The following is a 21,825-nucleotide window of genomic DNA, read 5'->3' as shown; positions in this document are numbered from 1 at the left end:
CATAACTTCTGCTATCTGCACTGTTCACACAAGTACGAGGCATCTCTGCTCACTTTGGCTAAAAAGAAATGTGTCCCTTTGCAAAAATCAAACACTGACAAATAAGAGCACAACACTGTATGATTTCTAGAGCTGATATAGGGCAATTTGTTCAGCAGAGTGATGTAAGCTTAGTTATGATTGCATCATCCATGACTTCTAGGAATAACATGATGCAATTCATATCATGGATGACGCAATACCACCTTCAGATTGCATCATTCATTGTTTTGCCTAAAAAGCAAGTACTGTCCAAACCCAGTCATAGATTTATTCATAGATCCAGTCAAAGATGTATTTTAGTCATTTCTGGTTTAAATTGAGATCCCTTCCCTTTAGAACTCACTTATCCTCCGCCATCCCCAAGTCAAGGGTCGTATATACTGACCCAATAGCATATCTTGAAAACTAGAGCCAATCAACAATTTTAAGCATCATTTTCGTTCTCAGTGACCCAGAATTAGTAAAGTTTGACTACATTTATTTCAGAAGCATTTTGGCTGTAGAGCAGTGTTATTTAGTATATGCTTGTAAAGGCCTTAGCACAGTGGGGCCATGATCTGATTGGTTTCTCAGTGCTACTGCAATATCGTGTTCAATATAAATATGTTAATAACCTACTGCTGCATCTGGTATAAGGAGGAGAATTTCTAGACTTGGAATTTTGAGCCCTACTCAGTGGATTCTGGCTTTGGATCTCAAATATTCATAAAATCTGGAACCTGTAGATTCCATGTCACTCTGCTTGTGACATTCTTCTGAAGACATAATTAGCTATGTTTACTTTCTGTGATGTGTATATGGTATCATTTGGTGACCCCTTTCTGACAGACCAAGTTGTGCAATATGTCTATACTCTCCCCTTGACTTCTTTAATTTATGTATTTAAAACAGGGATGGGGAATAACTGAGAAAGGAATTTGGTTTGGTTCCTGAACAAGAACACACCACACTAGCGGCTGAGTTCAACCCCCAGTACGCCATAGTGGCTCATACACATGCACACAATTGCCCTCTACTGGATGGAATGTGCCAAATTTGCTCAAATACTTATAAGCAGGGGATCAGAATCTTGAAGTCTAATCTGACCCTGACGTACAAAATCCTTATCTTCAACCTGAAGCTTCCTCTGTAATTTATAAAGGGATTCAGCCCACAGCTGCCTCTCTACTGCAAAGAGCCAGGAGGAGCCACTACCGGAGAGGGAGGAGCGGAGACTGGAACTCACTCCTGATTGGGTCCAGGCTCTTCCGTCATCTCCCCCACTTTCCTAGCATTGGCCTTTTGTACAGCCTCTGCCTCAACGGCACAGAACTGGGGCTTAAAGAAGTCTCCTTTCCAGCTTCTCCCACCCCATCTCTGATGAGTCCCCAACAGCAGTCCCCACCTCCTCCTCCCCCTTGATCCTGCTACCAGGATCAGAGGAGGCTTCTTTTCAACTTCCTCCTCTCTGCTGTCGCCACTGCCCAAGGCACCATGGGATCAGGTGAAGGGAGAGGCTGCTTCTAAACTGACCCCCTCTCCGGGGGAAGGTTAAGAAAAGTGGGACAAATCCCCAAAAGGGAGGAAGAGGGGAAAACAAAGACAAAGGATAAATACTCAAAGTGTTGTTAAGGGAGGAGGATTCCCAAAGTGGAGGTAGGGAAATTTCCCAAAAATGTGTATGTAGACAGGGCAGGGCAGGAAGGACAGCATGGGGGGGGGGGGGGACAAGAGTGGGTACATTAACTGACAGTAAATGAGAAGTTTCATTGATGCATTTACTTTGTTAATAAAGCTTTGGTCTTTAAATGCCACACAACTTTGCCAGCTAAAAAGGCTCATTCTGTAATCGGACAAGACTGTAATATTTGCCTCCTTCCGGTGAGCTTTTCACTCCCAGCCCATGGACTCTGACCAGATGGGTAACTCAGCCCTCATCATGAAATGAGTATGACACCCAAGATTATATGTTCACACTGCTGAACTAATGGAGCTGCTTTTTAAATTCAACCCTTTTCTCGGTTACTAAAATAAGATTGCTGTGTCCTTCAAAGCCTTTAATTATAGAAAAACAATCACTCAGGGGACAATTTAACACTGTCATGGAAAGGACCTAATTCAAACTATTAAAACTGTTGCTCAAACTGTTTCTCTCTCTATGTATATTAAACAGGCTCTCATGTAGCTGGATTTTCTGTTTGTTTGTTTGTTAATTCAGGTCTTAATCTCCAGTATCACTAAAGGAAATAACTCACCTTTACAATTATGGGGAAGCCCCATTAAAACTCTGGAATACTTATTTAATTCAAAAGCACATCCGATTTTTGGTAGGAAAAGAGAGGCAATTAGTGTCTGCAGCTTTGTTTAGGGTTGTGGATGCCAAAGAATATAGTCAAAGGGTACATGTAATCAGTACCTGCAGAGTATAATTAAGAAGAAAGGACAACACTCCACACATGGTATGTATGACAAATATAAACAACTTCAGAAGTCTTTTTTTAATGGTAAAACTCCTTGCAAAAAATTAATCTCCTAAATATAACTGAATTTGTCATATAAACATTGAGAATACTGCCATGATGGTCAACATTTTGACTTCACTTGTCACTTAAAAAAAATAAAAATAAAAATAAAAATAAAAAGCCAAAATATTGGTAGGCCCAAACAAACTCATTTAAGAACAAGAGATATTTAAAAATTAAACAAAAAACATGACAGCCTTTGTTAATATTAGCTCTATAATAGCATTATATAGTCAACAGTAGAAGCACAAATTAACAGGCAAATCTTACCTCAAAGCAATACTGACATGATTTGACCTTATTTATGGCAAGTGAACAATCAAGAATGCAAACATGTTATTCTAGGTTTAAATTATTTTAGACAAAGGGAAGAAGAAATATTTCCCAAATGGAGAAGGGCAGCATTATTAAGATATTTTCAGAAGTGCTCAGCATTGATCTAATTGGGCTTGGCCTAACTGTTGACTTCAGTAGAAACAGTTACATCAATGCTGACTGCTTCTGGAATTTTACTTTATTCGTAAAATTCCAAAACAGTCCTACAGGCAATGAAACATAATCACAAAATTAAAAAGAATAAAAGCTGTTGATAATTTCTCTTTAATTCAGTACGTTACAATGGCTACATCAAGGAATAGGTCTTTACTGGGAACAGAGGTGGAGAAAGAGGATTATGAGGAGGCTAATAAAATAAAATATTCCCTAATGATCATATTTCTCATACTATAATGCTCTAAGTGTTCTTCACTTCTCAGCAAACTCCATCCTCCCAGCAGACTCAACACCACCTAAGGTTTAATGCTCTTGCCTACCAGAGAAGGTGATCAGAACAAATACGCAGCCAGCTGGTTATTTAGGATCCAATTTGCCTCCAATTGGAGTCAATGGGAGGCTTGCCCCTTACTTCAGTGGGCTTTGAATCAGACCCTTACTGCAATATCTTGAGGTGGATAAGGGTTTTCAAATTTTCCTGTAGTATCAATTATATGTAAATAGAGAGATCATCTCAGACTTCTCTCCTTATATTCATGATACAAGGATCATCTTCTTTTATATTTATGATCATATAACACCCCTGTAACAACTACAGTAACTGCTTAAGTGAAAAAGTGATAGTAGGAAAGTATATGCATACTTCTGATGCCTTTGGTTTGATAATTATTTTGCCCTTGTAAACCAAAAGTTTATCACACTAGGTTTTGGCTTTTCATTTTTGGACTGGTCTACATGAGCAAATTTACTGGCATATTTATATCGGTATAATTGCACTGTTAGAGCTATACCAGTATAACTCTTCATGTGGACGCTCTTATTCCAGAATAAGAGTGTCCAAACAGGAAGTTTTACCACTATAGTTATAGCAGTATAATTATACCAGTAAATTTCTCTGTGTAGACCAATCCTTTATTTCCTCTATCCACTTGTCCTGTTTCTGTTAGCTAGCAACAAGAGAAGAGTCAGCAACATAAGACCAACCAGCTTTCACAGATCCCCAGTGAACTGTGAATCACAGCTTAAGAACTTTTAGACAACTGAACGGCTGTCCTTTCTCATGGGATAATTACACATGATACGACAAGATCACATTTTCTGGAGCAAATTTTGCCATTAGTTACAACTGTGCAGACCCATTCAAGCCAGCAAAGTAGCATGGTTAAAACAAAGAACAGAAGTTGGCCTTTTGTATTGTAGAAATACCAATAAGTGCCTCCAGCATGGTAAATTTTAGTTAGCACTGAAAGTTTATTTAAAAACCAGAAAACATTTTACTTGATGAACTCCACAACACACTGTGGAAGTAACTTCCAAAAGGTAGTTAAGGTGTCTATAGCTTTTAATCTATCTTAACAAAACATTCATACTTAGAACTTGCAGTGGGAAGCAGCTACTGTTTTAATCCACTGAAAGAGAGATGAACTTTGATTCTCCCAAGAGCAGACAAGATATGGATTCTTTCTCATCACTGCAGCATTAATGCTGTAGTTGTCACATCCATCAGATTCTAACTGAAACATCTGTCAAGAAGCACGACATTTACTAACACAGAACAGGATCTGCTTAGCTGGGCCTTAAGCTAATGGAAGTATTGGATTGTAAACAGGCAATGCTCTAGGAAAGAAAATGTCAAAAGAGCTGAATTTAAGCAATGACATATAAGGAAAAATGAAAACCCAGTCACCTGCAACAGGTAGAATAAAGCAGAGGCACAATATCCTTCACTCAACAATTTACTTAGGAAACTGCACACCAGTATTTATTGGAGATATATGATGTAGTAGGTATAAAGAAAGGGTAAAAAAAACATTCTGCAACATAAAACAAATCGTGGTCATATTCACCCTTTGACAGAATTAGTTTACTCCCTCAATGCTACATCTGTGTATAAATGGAATTATAAAAGCACCCATTGGTGGGTATACTGTATAGGTTGTATGCTGTCATTTCCCTGTCTTGAATTGTTCCTAATTTAAAAAGGAGAGACCCACATTATACAGCTCTAGTACTAAAGTTACGTGAAAGCACTATTCAATTTCCTACCCACTAACCATGAATTTTGGAAAGTATTTCAGTTAGGCAGAGATGTATATGCAATGAGATGCACATGGGCCTATATTCCACCGTCATCTTTGTATCACCCCCATTGTACACTCAAATATGTGCTTAAGTGACACTGAACCACAAAAAATAATTTAAAGTTATTAACACAATTCAGCAAATGAGCCATGCTACAGAGAAACAACCCCCCAGTCAGACTGACGGAGACCCTGTGGGTTATTTCTCTGTAGCATGGCTCATTTGCTGCTTTGAACTAGAGTAAATGTTGGAGTCTTTGTAACTTGAAGTCTTTAAATCAAGATTTGAGGACTTCAGTTACTCAGCAAGAGGTTATATGCCTATTGGAGGAGTGGGTGGGTGGATGAGGATATGTGGCTTACAATGTGCACCAGGTCAGACAAGAGGATCATGATGGTCCTTTCTGGCCTTTAAGTTTACTTATATATGCAAAGTCAAAATCTTTCCTGATGTGAAGTTACGCCCGCACATTAAGTTCATGCCCAAGTCTCATCCTTCTTATGTCATATCCCAAAATTTAAAGTGAGTACAAAACAATTACTCTGCAGACCACAATATCACTTCCTGAGAGTAGCAGGAAAAACAAGTAGCATATGAACTTCAAGTAACTTAACACAACCCACCCAAGTAACCAATCCTTCCACTCCAGTGAATATATGGATGGGTAGGGTTCATGGTAGGTGTTAACAGCAGATAAAATGAATCCCTGCATCCCCTCAACACTCCTTTAAAGAAGAGGCAACAGTCCAGCCCTGCTACTTAAAGTGACCAGTCAGACAACCAAATACAAAGGCATGACATGATTCAATTGCGAGGATCCCAGTAATCCTGTAGCAACACTTTTTGCAATTTATTAATAAGGAAAAATGTGAAACCTATTCACAGAAGTGGAAAACATTGACTGAAATATCATCAATTCATTTGCTCCAAAGTGATGATAGCACATGTGCAAAAAAAGAGGAAACGTGAATGGGTACATATGCTCAAACATCTTTACGGACAAAACTGACAAAAACAATTCCATCATCCAGTTGTGGGAAAAACAAGTAGTTATGCAAATGAGAACTATAACCTCAACATTTGACTGTTTCAAATATTAAATCCAGGTCCTTTTGGTCATCTCTAATGAAAATTCTGGAATGGATGAAAAGTTAGATCTTATGGCACTTCTCTAAAACACCAGTGCCCAAATTTCCTAACTTTGCTGTCTACGGGTAGGCACTTAAACTCAAATGTAGGCATCTAAATAAAAACATTACTGTATTTAATGCCCTAATTAAATCATCAGTAGATTTGTAAGTATAGAGATATACTGAAATAAACAGTTCAACATGCCTGCTTCATATCTACCTTTACAAAGGCAGAGAATACTTGCTTATGAACACAGCATTCAAGTTGTATAAAGAGAGACTGAACTGGTAAAGACGTAATATTTATTATTTGTAGTATGTTCACATCTAGAAGTTCCAAGTGAGATCTTGGACTCCTCCCCCCCCCCAGCTTTTTTAACATTTCTCACTAATTGGAAAACTGACATTGAAAAGCACTAATACATAAAATATAATCAGAGAGACAAAGCACACAGTGTTGGCATGAGGCAGGGCAAAAGCATCATATCTAGCTAATTAGGCTAAATCTGCCCTCAGATGCATGCATGCCTCTCCTATTCAAATCAACAGCCACTAATGTGTCAGAATTTGGCACAATACATTTATAGCAGTCATCTTTGCAAACTTGCCAATTATTTTAGACAATTAAATTACATTACCAAAGTAGTCTTCATTTCCTACAGTCGTCACAAGGAAATATGAGGAATACTGCAAATACTGACAAAACTTTATCTATCCATCTATAAAGACAAAAGAGGCAAGCTTTTACGTTTACCACTATAAATACTGAATGCACACCAAATCTGATTTTTAAAAGCATCATAAACAAAATAATTTACTTATCGCAAGTTTGATTTTGTCATAAGTTTTTGACTGTGATTTAGACATTGTACGATAGATGGAGAATTGTCTTTTTCACTCTACACCAATGTTAATCCAATAGGACAGAAGGTAATGACAGCTGCAATCATGTTTCGCAGAAACCAATTTTTAAAAAATATAATTTCAACAGATAATATCAATATTTTTCTTTTAAGTATTTTTTCCAATTATCTACTTAAATTTTCACTGTTGTGCAAAATTGTGTGTTGTAAGCGTCCCTCCACCCCCATTTTTAATCAATTTAAATGTTCACAGCTGTGGGAAATCATGGGAGTGGGTCTGACAATAGAGGGGTCAGACAATTTTTGAATCTCAACGTCTATTGTCATTAAATAAGTTAAAACTTTATAACCATTAAAACACAAATTATCAATATCACATGTCAAAACAAAGTAAATATCCTTAAATCAAACTCTACGACCTTCAAAAGCAGGTTTTTTCTTAATTTACCTATCTGTAAATGTAGATAATTATTGATAGAAATTTTATTTGTGTTTCTGGGGGTATGGTGAAAATGACATTTACTAACATTTATTAATAAAAATCTAATCCTTCGAAATCTAACTTCAATATAGTGTATGTATGCTACTATACATTTTTCTTACCTTTTCCTCAATCCAATTTAAATTACTATGTATTCCATGAGATAAGTAAAAAGGTCTATCGTCTTCCCTTGATAAACACATTGTCTCAATAACACGTGCATTAAATAAAAACAGACTTTTGTGCGTCTTTACAATTTGTATTTTTGGGAAACACTTGCCAAATTAAACAATGTAACTTTACTATTTGGTTGTGTATGGGTTGTGTACAAGGGAGTGTATGGAAAGCTGTAGATGGGTAAAAGTGGTTTCTGCAAATAGTTCTACCAGGAAGGATAAGAAAACGGATAAAAGAAATATCTAATCCCATGGGTCTTCTTCCAATTTACAGCAGCCTCGGATTTTAATTTTAATAAATGTCATTAGCATAGCCTCTTGATGCATACATGCTCCATGATAAAATGGACAATTAAGCCTTCTATATTAATCAGAGTAATGCTGCAGAGCCACTTCTACCATCACATGCTCTTTCTTGTTTTCTTTTATTGTTGTTTTTAATTCACTGCATCTGGAAGGAGGGAGTGGAAAGGAAGGGCAGAGGGCTGGCAGCAATACTCTGGTTACCAAAGAAACCAGTTACTCACTTTAGAAAAGGATCTGGAACACATCAAGAGACACAGCTGATGACGTATTAAAAACCAATGATTTGGAGACAACCAGTAATTGGCTTTACACTAGTTGCCAAAACAGTATCACTAGTGAGAGGTGAGAAAGCTTGAGGAGGTTCTATTTAAGAGGAGAAACTGAGTAGATCATGGGAGGGGAGTCACAAAGAGTGGAAGTTAAGAGGAAAGGGACCAAACTTCACTGAGAAAGCTGCAGAAAAACAGAGAATAATCTGACACACACAAGAGCAAATGTCAACTGAAAATAAAAAACTTGGGGAAAGGAAAGGACAGAAAAAACACTAGGGGAAAAAAAGCAACTGGAAAAGAAAAACATTGTGGGGACAGAGGAGTTCAGAAAAAAAAAGGAGAGAGACAGAAAAAAACCTATAAGAATCTTAAGTTGTTGGTCTACACTAAAATGAAAAGTCATTCCTCCTCCTCCCTGAACTGCTTCCTAGCATGCACAAGCATGATGTTTTACAAAACAGTTTGTCCCGAGACTATTTACTCTCCCAACATCTGTGTGTTTTTACGTCCAACAGGAATAGAGAAGTTGCTTCTATGATCCTGAATTATTTTGTGTTCAGGGTAAAAACGTTTATAGTTTTTGAATTTACGATTTATCTTAGTTTACTGATAAAAATATCAAAGAATGTTTTTAGTTTAGTATTTCACTCCAAATTAATCTATTCATAATCACTTATAAAAATTAAGGTACGGATTGATTAAAAAGGAAGGAGCGGAGGACAGATCCCTCAGGACGGCAAATAAAAAGGAGACGATGAGGAGTCAACGAAGATGACACTAAAAAAAAATCAGTGAAGTAGGACAAGAACAAGGAGAGTATAGAAATAGATAAAATGATAAAAAGTGATCAACTGCATCTGAAGGCAGCAAAGAGTTCAAAGAATAGTAAGAGCAGAGCAATTTCCCACTCACTTAGCTAGAAAATTATCAGGTTACCTGGGCAAGTGCAGTTTCATTGGAATGGAAAAGAAGGAAGTATCAGAGAAAAAGTTGGAGAACAACAAATAAGGTAGTGAGAGTAGGCAGCTTGATGCAGGATTTGGAGACAAAGGGGAAGGCCAGTTGGGCACTGGTTTTATAGGCAGAAGAAATAAAGAAAACATTTTTCAGGACAAAAACACAACAGTGCAGTTGTAATCAGTCAGAAAGGAGCCAACATTAAAGATGAGGTAGTGAATGAATGGAAGAGCTAAGAGGGACAAGGACCTGGGTCAAGGGATTATAAGCAAACAAAATGGAGATATCAGAGATTGGGATGAAAAAAGAAAGGGTGAAATGGTGTGGAATGATAAGAGATGAGGAAAAAGCTTGCTGGACATTGTCCATTTTATTATTGTTTTTTTAAATGGCAATATACTCAGCACAGTAAGAGGCAGAGAAAAGAATCTGAAAAGAGTGCTTGAGAAGAAATGACAGTACAAGAACTGATCAAGGTGGAAAATACAGTCATTTAGAATAGAAGCAGGAAGAATTAAGAAATGAGAGCATGAACAGAAAGTGGAAGATGTTCTTCAAATGATGCTCAGTTTCACAAAAAGAGGACGAGAAGTCGCTAGTGTGTGTGGGGGGGGCACTAAGATTAGTGACAAAGGGGAAGACAGTGCGATGGAAGAGGCAAGTGCAGAAGTAAAGAGTAGAGAAAAAAGATTTTTTTAATTAAAGGACATACAGTCAACATGAAGAAAGGTGAAGCTGAAAGCAACAGAGAACTTTAAGAGTTAAATAGACTGGCAATGCCAAAAGGAATGAGTGACAAGACATGAGGGTGTTAGCAGAGATGGAAAAGAGGGACAGAGAGAGAGAAAAAGACTTGAAAGAAAAAACAGTGTTTGGTACAGACTAGCTCAAAAGAATGAAATGGTGAATGTAGAGATTTAATCCAAAGACAGAGATCAAACAAGGTGGTTAAAAAGAAGGACTCACAAGACAAAGGAATTTTGAATTTGAAAACAGAACAATTGCATTGTGTGGTTGCAGAACAGCCTCAGGTAGCTTAAGCATAATGTATAAACTGACCTGTCTTTCAAAGCTACAGTGACTGTAATCCAATATTTTTGGTAAAATACCTACTGTTATATCACCACCATAAATGTGACCATTCTTCTTGTTTCTCAAATAATGCTTGTCATTCTCAGCAAGAAGTCCAATTTACTGACATAGCTTATTGGAAAGAAAATAACCCTTAGTATTTGAATGCATGAGAAAAGATAGAGACTAACACAATTATTGAAATATAAATTCAACACAAAGTATTGGCTAAATTCTAGCATAACAGTGTATGTTCAAATTCATCTCCCACTCTTTGAGATTGCAAATGAGTAGCTGGGGGTAGACTTTGAAGACAGTAGGGTTGTCCAGGAAGAAACCTGGTCTACAGAATCCACATTATCATGATGCCACACAGGTGGAGTTTCAGATCCCAAGCTAAATTTGCAGGGCTGACAGTTTAAAAAATGATAAAGCATTTTTTTCACTTGTAAACTTAACATATTTGATATGAAGTTTTTGAGAGGCAAATACAAGACAAACCAGAACTTCCACTGCCCTTAGTGCAGTTATAAGAACTGCTGAAACCATCCAGAGTCAAGTGTAAGATACATCATCTATAGAGGAGAAATATATCAGTTATAAATCTGTGACTACCAGTTGATTCTCCTCTTCTAGTTACTATTTATATTTTATAATAATTTAACCGGAGACTGGTAACTGAAGCTGATTTTTAAGCAGTTCTTCAGCAATAAATATCAATGATTTATTATCAAAACCAATTTTAATAACAATAGTTCTAACACCTTTAGGACCACTAAATGATTTGTGAACTACAGAAAAAAAAAACTGTACAAGACAATGCTTTCCTTAAGAAAGTTCCCGACAGTATTCCAAAATGTACTGAACATGGTTCTACTCCACATTTCTTAGACTGCCACCTCTGCCAAGCATTTAATTTTCGCTGGTCCTTTTCAAGTAAGTTTTACTGTAGACAAATTTCAAATGTTTTTGATGAACTAGATAAACAAATCAAACATTGGAGGAGGGGAGGAGAGTGCATTATTTCACAGAACAAAATGTTTCTTTTGCTGCAGAAACAGTAGTCTTAAGACTCACAGATTTCTAACCTAATTAGTACCAGACATATGTTTTAAGCTACTTCAGAAGTATTCTTTGGTGTTATAAATGTATTAAATGATTTATATTTAAGAAAACAAAAAGATAAAATCAAGTCACCAGGTAAGCATGAGGGTAGAAGGTAATACAGAGTGCTACAGGCAATGAAAAATATGTTTACGAAAGAGTTACAATAAGAAGTTTGTAGTTAAGGTCTAATTAATAGTCTTATTTTCTTCTATGAACTTCACTGTGGCACCAAAAGCATGTGAATTACAACCTGCAACCATTTGAAAGTTTTAGATGGGCTTTCATCCTTGCAAGCTGTACTGCAGACACAAAGCCCTTGTGAGGATTTCATTTCACTATGAATTAGTGTCTAACATTGAGAACGCCTTTCATCATCGGCTTGTATTGCCTTCAGGTGTCTATAAATTCCTCTCAGTCTTTCCGTAGCACTTGTCTATCAGACCATGTCATCAGTTTTACTGCAGGCAAGAAACAGACACACCTCTTCCTGAGACACAGACAACACAACAATTACCACAGCCACTCTAGCATTATCATTTCATATCAGCTCATCACTAACTGATAATCACTGCAGGATTGCAACAGAAAACATATTTCAATTTCCTGGACCTCTTTGCCTTGTTTTATGGATGCTGCAAACTGTGTGTTCTAGAAGGGTCTCTTACAACAGCAGTAAGTGTACCAGTCACTCTCGTGTCACCTACTAGAGCTTATTCAAGTCATAAGCACATCTTGCTAACATACAGTAGTGTTCTTCTCTGGGAAAGTGGAAGAGGTTTTTATGACTTTCTTAGCCAGTAAGGGGGATATAAACAGATATTTCAAGTCTTTCTGGGAAAGACAGGCAATACTGGCAACTACACCTCTACCTCAATATAACGCAACTCGATATAACACGAATTCGGATATAATGCGGTAAAGCAGTGCTCAGGGGGCGGGGGGGGGGGGGGGGGGGGGGGGAAGAAGGGGGCCTGCGCACTCCGGTGGATCAAAGCAAGTACGATATAATGCGGTTTCACCTATAACGCGGTAAGATTTTTTGGCTCCCGAGGACAGCATTATATTGAGGTAAAGGTGTACTTCAATCTCTGTGACTCTTAGGTGCTGCTGCAATACAAATAACTAATAAATAATAACAGACCCCGGTTAAAATATTTCATTAATAAAATCTTTGTTAGAGTATGAAAATGAAGATCAGAGTTGTTTCTACCACTCCAGTAACAATACACAGAATTCCTGTCATTTATATATATATAAAAAACAAATTATTTTGTAAAAGAAAAAGGCATACTGAAATACTTTTTCCCCCTTTGAATGTCCAACATTTTAAAAAACCATGTGACCACACTTGTCCTTCTGGGGACAGGACAACTCAAGAGATTGGTAATAGGATATGGAGCCCTTAACCTCTAGGGTCACTGATCTAAATTTGCCCAAGGTCAGTAGAAATCAAATGCCATTATCATCTGATGACTGTTCAGTTAAAAGTGATGGTGCTTGGTTCCCTTACTAGTGGGCAGGAATTCACACCATCACTAAAACTATTACTTATAACTGATACAATTGTGAGCTGCCTCACAAGAGATGCAGGACTTACACAGGACAGTTTTTTCTGTATAACCTAAAAGCATACATGTAAACCAATATAGCTATACCAATATAACCCCCCAACGTGGACATTCTTAATCTAATATAAGTGTAGCTTCTCCAGGTTCGCTTATGTTGCTCAGAAGGAAGTTTAAGCAAAACCAAAAAAAGTTATTTTTATATTGGAATGAGTGTCCATACAGGGGGTTATTACCAATAAACTTTCCCAGGTAGATAAAACCTCAGCCATATGGTCAGCTACTGAAAGTAATCGCTTCCCGTCTAGGTTGAGGAACATAAGCAGGGCAGTGTTAGGAAGCCTTTTCTCAATACACAGAACTAAAGTTCTCAGTGTTGTCATCTTACATCTTAAAGAACTTAAAACTAGATTGACAAGATTTTTTTTTTCATGTGACAATGACAACCACTATGTGTAATAACTATATAATCCTGAATGTCCTCAGGAAAATGCCACAATTACTACAAGATGCAAAGTATCAATGCCACCAGCAACTATAGTTCTAACAAAAATCTTATAACAACTTATTACATGTGATATTGTATTAACATAACAACAACAAGATACAGCTAATTCACATTGCCAGATTCCTTTTTTCCTACATTAAGTAGAGGCCTTACTATAAATGTTCCAGAAGCCTAGCTTTGTCATTGTTTTTAATTATGATAATGTATCCAATCCACAGATGAGTGCCCTATTGCTTTTTCAACTTCGGAAGTTGGCACCCTAACAACTGTTCCAATCTTTCCACCTTCCCACCCCAAACTGTATGAACCCATTCAGCCTTCAAAACTGTTAAATCCTACCCAAATGTGTACTTTGCTTCTTTGTCAGCCCTTTGATTTTGTTTCATAGGAAGGAAGGGATGATAAACAAATTACAGCACAAAATATGTGAGCTCTGGCAGGCAGTTACAAAGCTATTGACAAAAAAACCAGTCTATTCACAGCAAGCGTCCTACTTTTACAATCTCTCTCTCTGATCAGGATGCAGGGGAGAACTAATTGAATAGTTCCTGATGGAAAAATATCTTGTGGGCGTGTTTGATTTCCAGAGACAATGGTTTGTCAAGTGGTGTTTCTCTCTAACACACACCCTGAATGAGTTGTACTGGAAAAATGTAGTAATATTGCAGTTACACAAGTGCAACTTAAAAAACAATTCTGTGAAGTCTGGGACTGTGCTAACTTCTATGAAATTAGTGTGGGCTGCTCTAAACAGAACAGTACACGGTGTGGGTTAGGTAAGGAGTAACAAGAAAAGCCACCCACGCATTGAGAATGGAATTTGGTAACCAATTCAAATAGAATTTGGTTTGATGCAAGGCTTTAAGTAGGGGTCTGAAGTAGCGGATACTGGTCGTGTTGTGACTACGTAGGGAACACATCAGTATTTGTGAGTTCAGAGTAGTTCACACCCTACCGGAGATTTAGAACTGAAGTGAAGAGGGTTTACATTCTTCAATACCCTTCCCAGTAACACTCTGTTGCAACTAGCTGTTGTTGCCTTCCATCCCAATATGTGCTACTATATCCAACAACTATAGAGAAACGGGACATTAGCCTAATATTTCTGCTAAAACTGACAGCAGTGAATTAGTTAATGTTGACATTTGACTCTCCATTGTTAGGTTTCAGGGTTAACACTCAATTGACAATGAGCAGTTTAAACCTCTAATATCTATTTTTTGAGCCTGTCTGTTGATTCAGGAAGATATCATTGCACTGGTTTACATTCAGTTCTCATTCTGAAGACAGATATAACACCTAGAGTTTTAGTATTCTAAAAATTAAATCTTAAACCCTAGGATACAATTACATTATATATGGGGTCCTGGACTTTCATTTTTAGGCAATTTTTGTACTTGGACAAACATGTTCTGGATGCACAGTAATCCTTAACAACTAGCAAAGAACATGTCAGTATGCTTGCACTAGAGCAGTGGTTCCCAAACTTTAACAACCTGTGAACCCCTTTCACTAAAATGTCAAGTCTCGTGAACCCCCTCCTACAACAAATGAATATTTCCATGGATTTTCTCCTTTACCTGAGCATAAATTATAAAAGCAGTGATCTTGGAAACATAAAATTTGTTTTTATGGCATGCTTATTACATACTATTTATTATTAATTATTAGTTATCATTACAGTATTTTTATTACATTATGAAAACGGCAACACTCTTCCAAGATCTCACTTTCGTAGCTTGTATCACTCTGAATAAGCCTGTTATAAGACAAGGCTTCTATGTTTCATCAAGGAGTATCAGATGTGAAACAGCATGAAGGCATTTAAGAAGCCAACTCAAAGAGTTCCTCCTACACAAGCATTCAGGTCTTGAGCAGTCCAGGCAAACAATGCACATTACAACAAAGCTTAAAATTGTTCATAATAATTTTAAAAACCAATACTAGCTGCCTATTTAATTTTAAAAATAGCAAAAAATATCCACCTCCCTTTCCATTTCTTATAAGGAGTCTTGAAGTTTAAATCTCCTCAGTGTGATAGCTATGTTTGCTTTGATCTGCTTAGCTCTTGGAAGTCCAGGGGCTCTGGGCTGCTGGCCCAGGATCCCTAGGGACGGCTCTGACTGCCATTAGAGAATTTTTTCCCCGAGAACCCCCTGTAACATTTTGCGAACCCCAGTTTGGGAACCACTGCACTAGAGATTAATTTTGTCCCACTGCATATCCAAGCAGAGATATCAAACCTGGAAGGAACCACCCTTGCCTTAAATATTAACGGTTTGATACACCTGCTAAGGATAAAGGTAATAAAATCTAATGCTACACGGTGTAAAGTGATCAGTCGGATATCAGAAAGGATTTCCTTCCTATGTGTAGCATTGTACAGTTAGTCAGGTTTTATGAAGGGTGTGGCTGAGATCAACAGGACTGGATGACCATAGCTCAGAACATGAAACACAATGACAGTAAAAGACGTTAGGGGGAATAACTGCAATATTTGCAGTTGCTGTCTACCATATTGGCTCTCTTTTAATGTTTAATTTTTACACACAGATTATAATCAAGCTGTAATTTCCACAATGTAAATAACGGTTAGGAAAACCGACCAAATACAGACTGTTCTATGTATCAAGTAAGGATATGCTTCCCTGTCTGTGATGAATAGATAGCTTAAACAGTTAGACCTACAGTCTCATAGCTTTGCTGGTTTAATATAATAGCTAGCCAAAACCAGGCCTAATCCATCTGAAAAATGGTCTGGAACCCATTGGTTACACTTAGTTTTATAAAATACCTGTCAAATCCAAAGAATGGCAAGGCATTATATACTAATGTCACCATCTACTACCCCTGGTACTGTGTAGGTAAAGATAGCAGCTGTTAAGCACTCAGCAGTAGCTTGCACACAGCCTTGTTTGATTTATTGAGTCTATTTTACTGAAAGAGGGGAAGCTGGCGAGAATGCTGGGCTTCTCCCCTCTCTTGCCATGGGAGCTTTAACTTCCACCTGGATCAAGTACAGACAGACAGGTTTTTGGTTTAACAAACATCTCATCCAGATTTCTCACCTTTCCACAATTTTCCAGCTCTTCAAATCAGAGTCAATACTCGGAAAGGCGCCTAAGTTCAACTGCCACAAACAGCCACAAACCTCTGGCCTGCTAGTGCTACCAACTGAGTTATAAATGAGCAATTGACTATCCTGTTTTCTCTTTATTTTCCTCAGGCTTTACCAAAAAGAACAAGAGATGGAGTTCAATCCTTTACAATGTGGAGGATGTAAAATGGGAAGCAAGCACTTAGGAAGTTTGCATTTGAGAACAGAGATGTCAACATTTTTGTTAACTTCTGAGACCCTGCCATGCCACAGGGACGAAGTGAAGCCATTTATAATGATATGACATGAAATGTGCTTACATTAAAACTAAAAAGTTTTATATTAGGGTGGACTAAATGCACAACATATGAAAGGAAAAAATGCTCAAATTAGCTTTCTGCTTTTGTGCTCATCATCAATGTATGACGCTGTTATGAGTTCTTTAAGTGGGAAAAAAAGATAATGTTACTTACCTCATAGTAATGGGAGGTTCTTTGGAGATGTGTGGTCCCCATCTGTATTCCACCATGGGTATGCATGCGCTCCATGTGCCCAGAGAATTTTGTAAGCAGTGTCCATGGGTCCAAACATATGCCCTGGCTCACCTTATGCCTCCAACTGAGGAGATAAAGGGTGGGACGAACCAACCACCACTCCAGTTTCTACTCCATCGAGAATCAGAGAAGATCCAAAGCAGAGGAAGAGGAGGACTGGTAGTGAAATACAGATGGGGACCACACATCTCAAAGAACCTCCCATTACTACAAGGTAAATAACACTACTTGTTTGAGTGCTCGTCCCTATGTGTAGTCCACTGTGGGTGATTGACAAGTAGTACCCAAATAGGAGAAGGTTGCGAGGAAGCACATATTTTGAAGTCCAGAGTCCTGGACATAGCTCAGTACCCAAACGAGGTATGGAGGGGGGCAGTATTCCCAAGGTTGGGGAGACTAACTACAAAACACTAAAACTATCAAATAAAAACTTCTGGACCACGCAGCAGTGAAAAGGAAATGGAGACAGTCAGTCCTCCCTACCCTTTATTTCCTTGGTTGGAGGCATGAGGTGAGCCAGGGCACATGTGCAGACCAATGGACACGGCTTTCAAAATTCTCTGGCTCTGGGCGCATGGAGCACATGAGTACCCACAGTGGAATACACATAGGGATCAGCACATGAAGAAGACGGTGCTGATTTGAAACAAATAAAAAAAGTTGGTATTGCAATCGGATTAACAGAGAGAAAATGTGATTGAGTGATTGAAGCAAGGCACTAGGAGTCAAGATCCCTAGGTTCTATTCCTGGAGCCTCTTAAATATGTTTTAAAAATGTGTATTATACCTACCTACCTTACTGGGAGATCATAGGATTTAATTTCTATTAGTAAAGCACTTTGGAATGCTCACGTGGAAAGCACAATACAAGCAAAGCAATATTGTTCTTAGTAGTATAGATATCTGTAATGTAAAACTAGTTGCAAAAACCTAAAGTGAATGCCAAGATGAATCACTTCACCCTACCGGATTATGGCAATGGAGGTGCAGAGGCATGCCTTCACTTGGCCTCCTGTCTTCCAACTACTCAGCATTAAACACCAAAGAGGTGATAGGATACATACCATTTTAAACCATATTCCTTGGGACACCCTTTACTCTCCTCCACCTATAATGAATGCCCTATGTTGACACTGGAAGGAGGACTACCCCAAAGAGGCCTGGGATGGTCAGGGGATTCACTGAGGCACTAAAGGTTCACATTCTCAGGAGTGATCTTTGTCTGCTTAAATATAAAGCTGCACATCAGTGTGTCACTAATGACATCACTGAATGTTAGCCAGACCCACTCTCTCTCCCTGGCCTCTTATTTTGAAAAGCTGATACTCCTGGGGGAATTGTGCATCACTGCGTGTGTGCAGAATTCATGTCCCCTGCAGATTTGCTTCCCTGCAGAAAAATGACTTGTGATGGAGAAGCAAAGGAAAGCTGCAAGAGCAGTCATGCACCCCTCCCCAGCAGCACAGGTAGGTTGGTCCGGGACCCGGAGCAGCTGGTTGAGATGTAAATCACTGCTAGGCAGTCGTGCATGTGAGACACAGAGACACTCTGTCCCTCTCGCTCACTATTGCAGCATGCTCGGCATGGAAGGGCAGGGCTTCGGGGTGTTTCTGAGGAAGTAGGTGTGGGGCGGGGTCTGTCCCCATAGGCCCAGCAGAATATAGCAGCTTGCCTTCTTAGTGAATTGTTCCTATTGTCTTTGTGAATTCCCCCAGGAGTATAAAGCAGGGGTAAAAGTTTTAATGCTCCTTTATGTTGCCAGGGTGGTTTAAAGGACAGTATGGCCTTATACATGCTTATGGTGCTTTGATGATTAAAACTAGTGTAAATTTTTGGACTGAAAACATCAAAATGTGCTCCATGAACTGCCGGGGAGCAGCCTGAGCAGCTCAGGCACCCTGGGCCAGTAGCACCAGCTGCTTCTGGGGAAGTCTCAGGTCCCCCCCGTTCCCCAGCAGCAGGAGTTTGGGTGTGGGAGGGCTCAGGGCTGGGGATTAGAGTGTGGGGGCAATGCTTACCTGGTGTGGGGCTCCCCAGAAGGGATATAGGAACTCCCCTCTCTCAGCTTCTAGCTCCATGTGCTGCCTCCACCAACAAGCACCGCCCCTGCAGCTCCCATTGGCCGCGGTTCCCAGCCAATTGGAGCTGCAAAACTGCTGCTTGGGGGGGAGCGGAGCAGAGCAGAGGCAGCAGGTGGAGCTAGGAGCTGGAGATCACCACTTCCCTGGAGCTGGGTATGGAACCTACACAAGCCCCGCTAACCCTGTCCCCCGTAGCACCCGTGGTGCCCCCCAAGTACCCGTGGTACGCCCCCTCAAGTTTTAGTCAGAGGTATATAGTAAAAAAGTCATGGACAGGTCACGGGCCATGAATTTTTGTTTACCACCCATGACCATCCATGACTTTTACTAAAAATACCCTTTTGACTAAAACGTACCCTTACCTATGATGTAACCCCAAGCATATGGCTGCATATATTTATTGACTAATAACTAGAAATAAAGGGTCAAACCTAGTTACATTACTATTAGGAAAGGGGGCTTGGGGATTTCCTCCAATGCTCCCCATTCCCCTTCTTCATCCATTGTATTGTAGTTTAAATAAATGACCAAAATAATTGAAAACAGAGTGAGGATATTGCGTTATTTTGACAAATAAAATATGCAGAATTTTAAAATAGTGTGTACAGAATTTTTTTGTGCAGAATTCCCCCAGGAGTAAGCTGATGAGGACCATGGGTAAAAGCAATATTCCCTATAGCACGCCCTGTGCTTTACTTTCAAAATGATTTTTATATCAGCACTACCAAGGGATTTGGAGTTCAAGCCTCTCAGGATTGTGGAACAATTTCCAAAGGAAACATATGTGCTACCAGTGCCCTTGCTACATCTTCGTGGCGTTTTTGTTTCAACAACAATCTGGAAAAAACAAAGTACTTAACTTCCTTCTCAAATAAATTATCTGCTTTTAATCATGTCTAACATATAAAACAGACATTAGAAATGAGAGGCTGCCCCTTTATAATTATGAAGCTTGACAATTACCTGGTGGTTTAGAGCAGACCTGTTCTCAATGCATCTTCCTTTGTCTCTCCCTTGATAATGTAATCTAATCTCCTGGCCTTGCTTTCATCTGGCACCCAATGCTGAACTGTTGTTTATAAAACAACAATCTCATTTTAGGTAATGACAGAACAAAGGCAAGGAAGGGAGCTTTAGTAACACTACAGCATTTACCACTTCAAAAGTAATAAGTTGATATAATTTACATGGCCTGTGTTTTTAAAAAAAGAATTAGTATTTTTTTTCTCAGTGGGAGACCTGATTGGAAATTACTCTTCTAGTGGACAGGATCACCTGTGTGTTTGTCCATCATGGAAGCTATTGTGAATACTGTCAACTTGTGGAAGTCAAAACTAATAAGATTGTGCCCAAACACAAATACAAAATATACAACATTCTGAATTAATCTGCAGTACTTCAATCACATCTCACAGGCTTTGTTATTTAAAGAGGCCATGGGGAAGTTGCTTGCTTCAAATTATTCAAGTATGTCAATGGGTTAGCAGTAATGTGTACCAATATTTTTGTTTTATATACGAGATACTTGCTTCTTTTAATGGCATTTTCAGAAATTATGGCAGAATGTATGAATTTTCAGGCTTCTGCTTAAACACCCCTAAATTTACAAGGGAATTTTTTCAGAGTGTAGTGGTTTCTATTTTAGACATTCTGGGCCAGATTACCGGATCCACTAAAGCCACTTTATTGCCCCTGTGCAGCCCTAACTTTCACCAGGGCCAGGCATCCCTGAATCAGAAAGGCACAGCTGACTCTCTGCCAGGGCTGGCTCCAGCTTTTTTGCCACCCCAAGCGGTGGCGGGGGGGGGGGGGGGGGAGGGAGAAAGCCGCGATTGGCGGCACTTTGGCAGCAGCTCTACCGCACGGTTTCATTCTTCGGCGGCAATTCGGCAGCCAGTCCTTCCGTCCGAGAGGGACTGAGGGACCCGCCGCCGAATCGCCGAAGACCCGGACGTGCCGTCCCTTTCCTTTGGCCGCCCCAAGCATTTGCTTCCTGCGCTGGTTCCTGGAGCCGGCCCTGTTTTCTCCAGCCCCTCCTTGGCACTATGTCCAAGTGCAGTTTGGATGTTGCTAGCAACCAGGGCCTCTTCTCTTTTTAGTCCCAAATTTAAATTACTAGGAACTGCATTTTATGCAAGCCACCCAGCACCAGTAGACAGACTTGCGCTAGCAGGAATCGAGCTAAAAAAATAGCAGTGTGGACACTGCATCCAGTAATCTAAAAAAAACTAGCATTTTTTGATCGACCACATTTGCATCAGATTATAATACAAATTCTACCTAGAAATCTGTCTAACTGGGGAGAACATGGGGAGCCAACCTCCCCCCCACCCCCCCAAAAAAACCCACCAAAAAACCAAGAGGAGTTATAATATCTAATTAATCCTTTCACCTCAATATGATTTCAGAGGTTTCTCTGCTGAAGTTATTTGCAGACATTAACAGAGCTGCTGGGGCTCATGGGGATCAGGAAGCAAAGGTATTTACACAGAAGCTTTGCTAGCAGAACAGAGAACTTGTTCCAATTCTCCATCTAGCTG

The 21,825-nt window shown here is 39.1% G+C and overlaps 1 protein-coding gene across 3 annotated transcripts in view; it reads right to left on the bottom strand.

Moving 5' to 3' along the window:
* The window catches only part of AFG2A (AFG2 AAA ATPase homolog A), a 292,859-nt gene that overhangs the window by 143,111 nt on the left and 127,923 nt on the right, over nucleotides 1–21,825 (bottom strand). Inside the window, exon 15 of one of the 3 annotated variants that reach the window (XR_010601332.1) lies at nucleotides 10,416–10,505. The exons of the other annotated variants lie outside the window; for them this stretch is intronic. The gene's annotated coding sequence lies outside the window, so the exon portion shown is untranslated. The remainder of the gene's footprint in view (nucleotides 1–10,415; nucleotides 10,506–21,825) is intronic. 3 annotated transcript variants of the gene reach the window in all.

The sequence above is a fragment of the Chrysemys picta genome, chromosome 5 (genome assembly GCF_011386835.1).
Source record: "Chrysemys picta bellii isolate R12L10 chromosome 5, ASM1138683v2, whole genome shotgun sequence".
Taxonomy (NCBI): domain Eukaryota; kingdom Metazoa; phylum Chordata; order Testudines; family Emydidae; genus Chrysemys; species Chrysemys picta.
The sequence above is the reverse complement of the archived record's forward strand: the minus strand, read 5'-3'. Positions and strand labels throughout refer to the sequence as shown.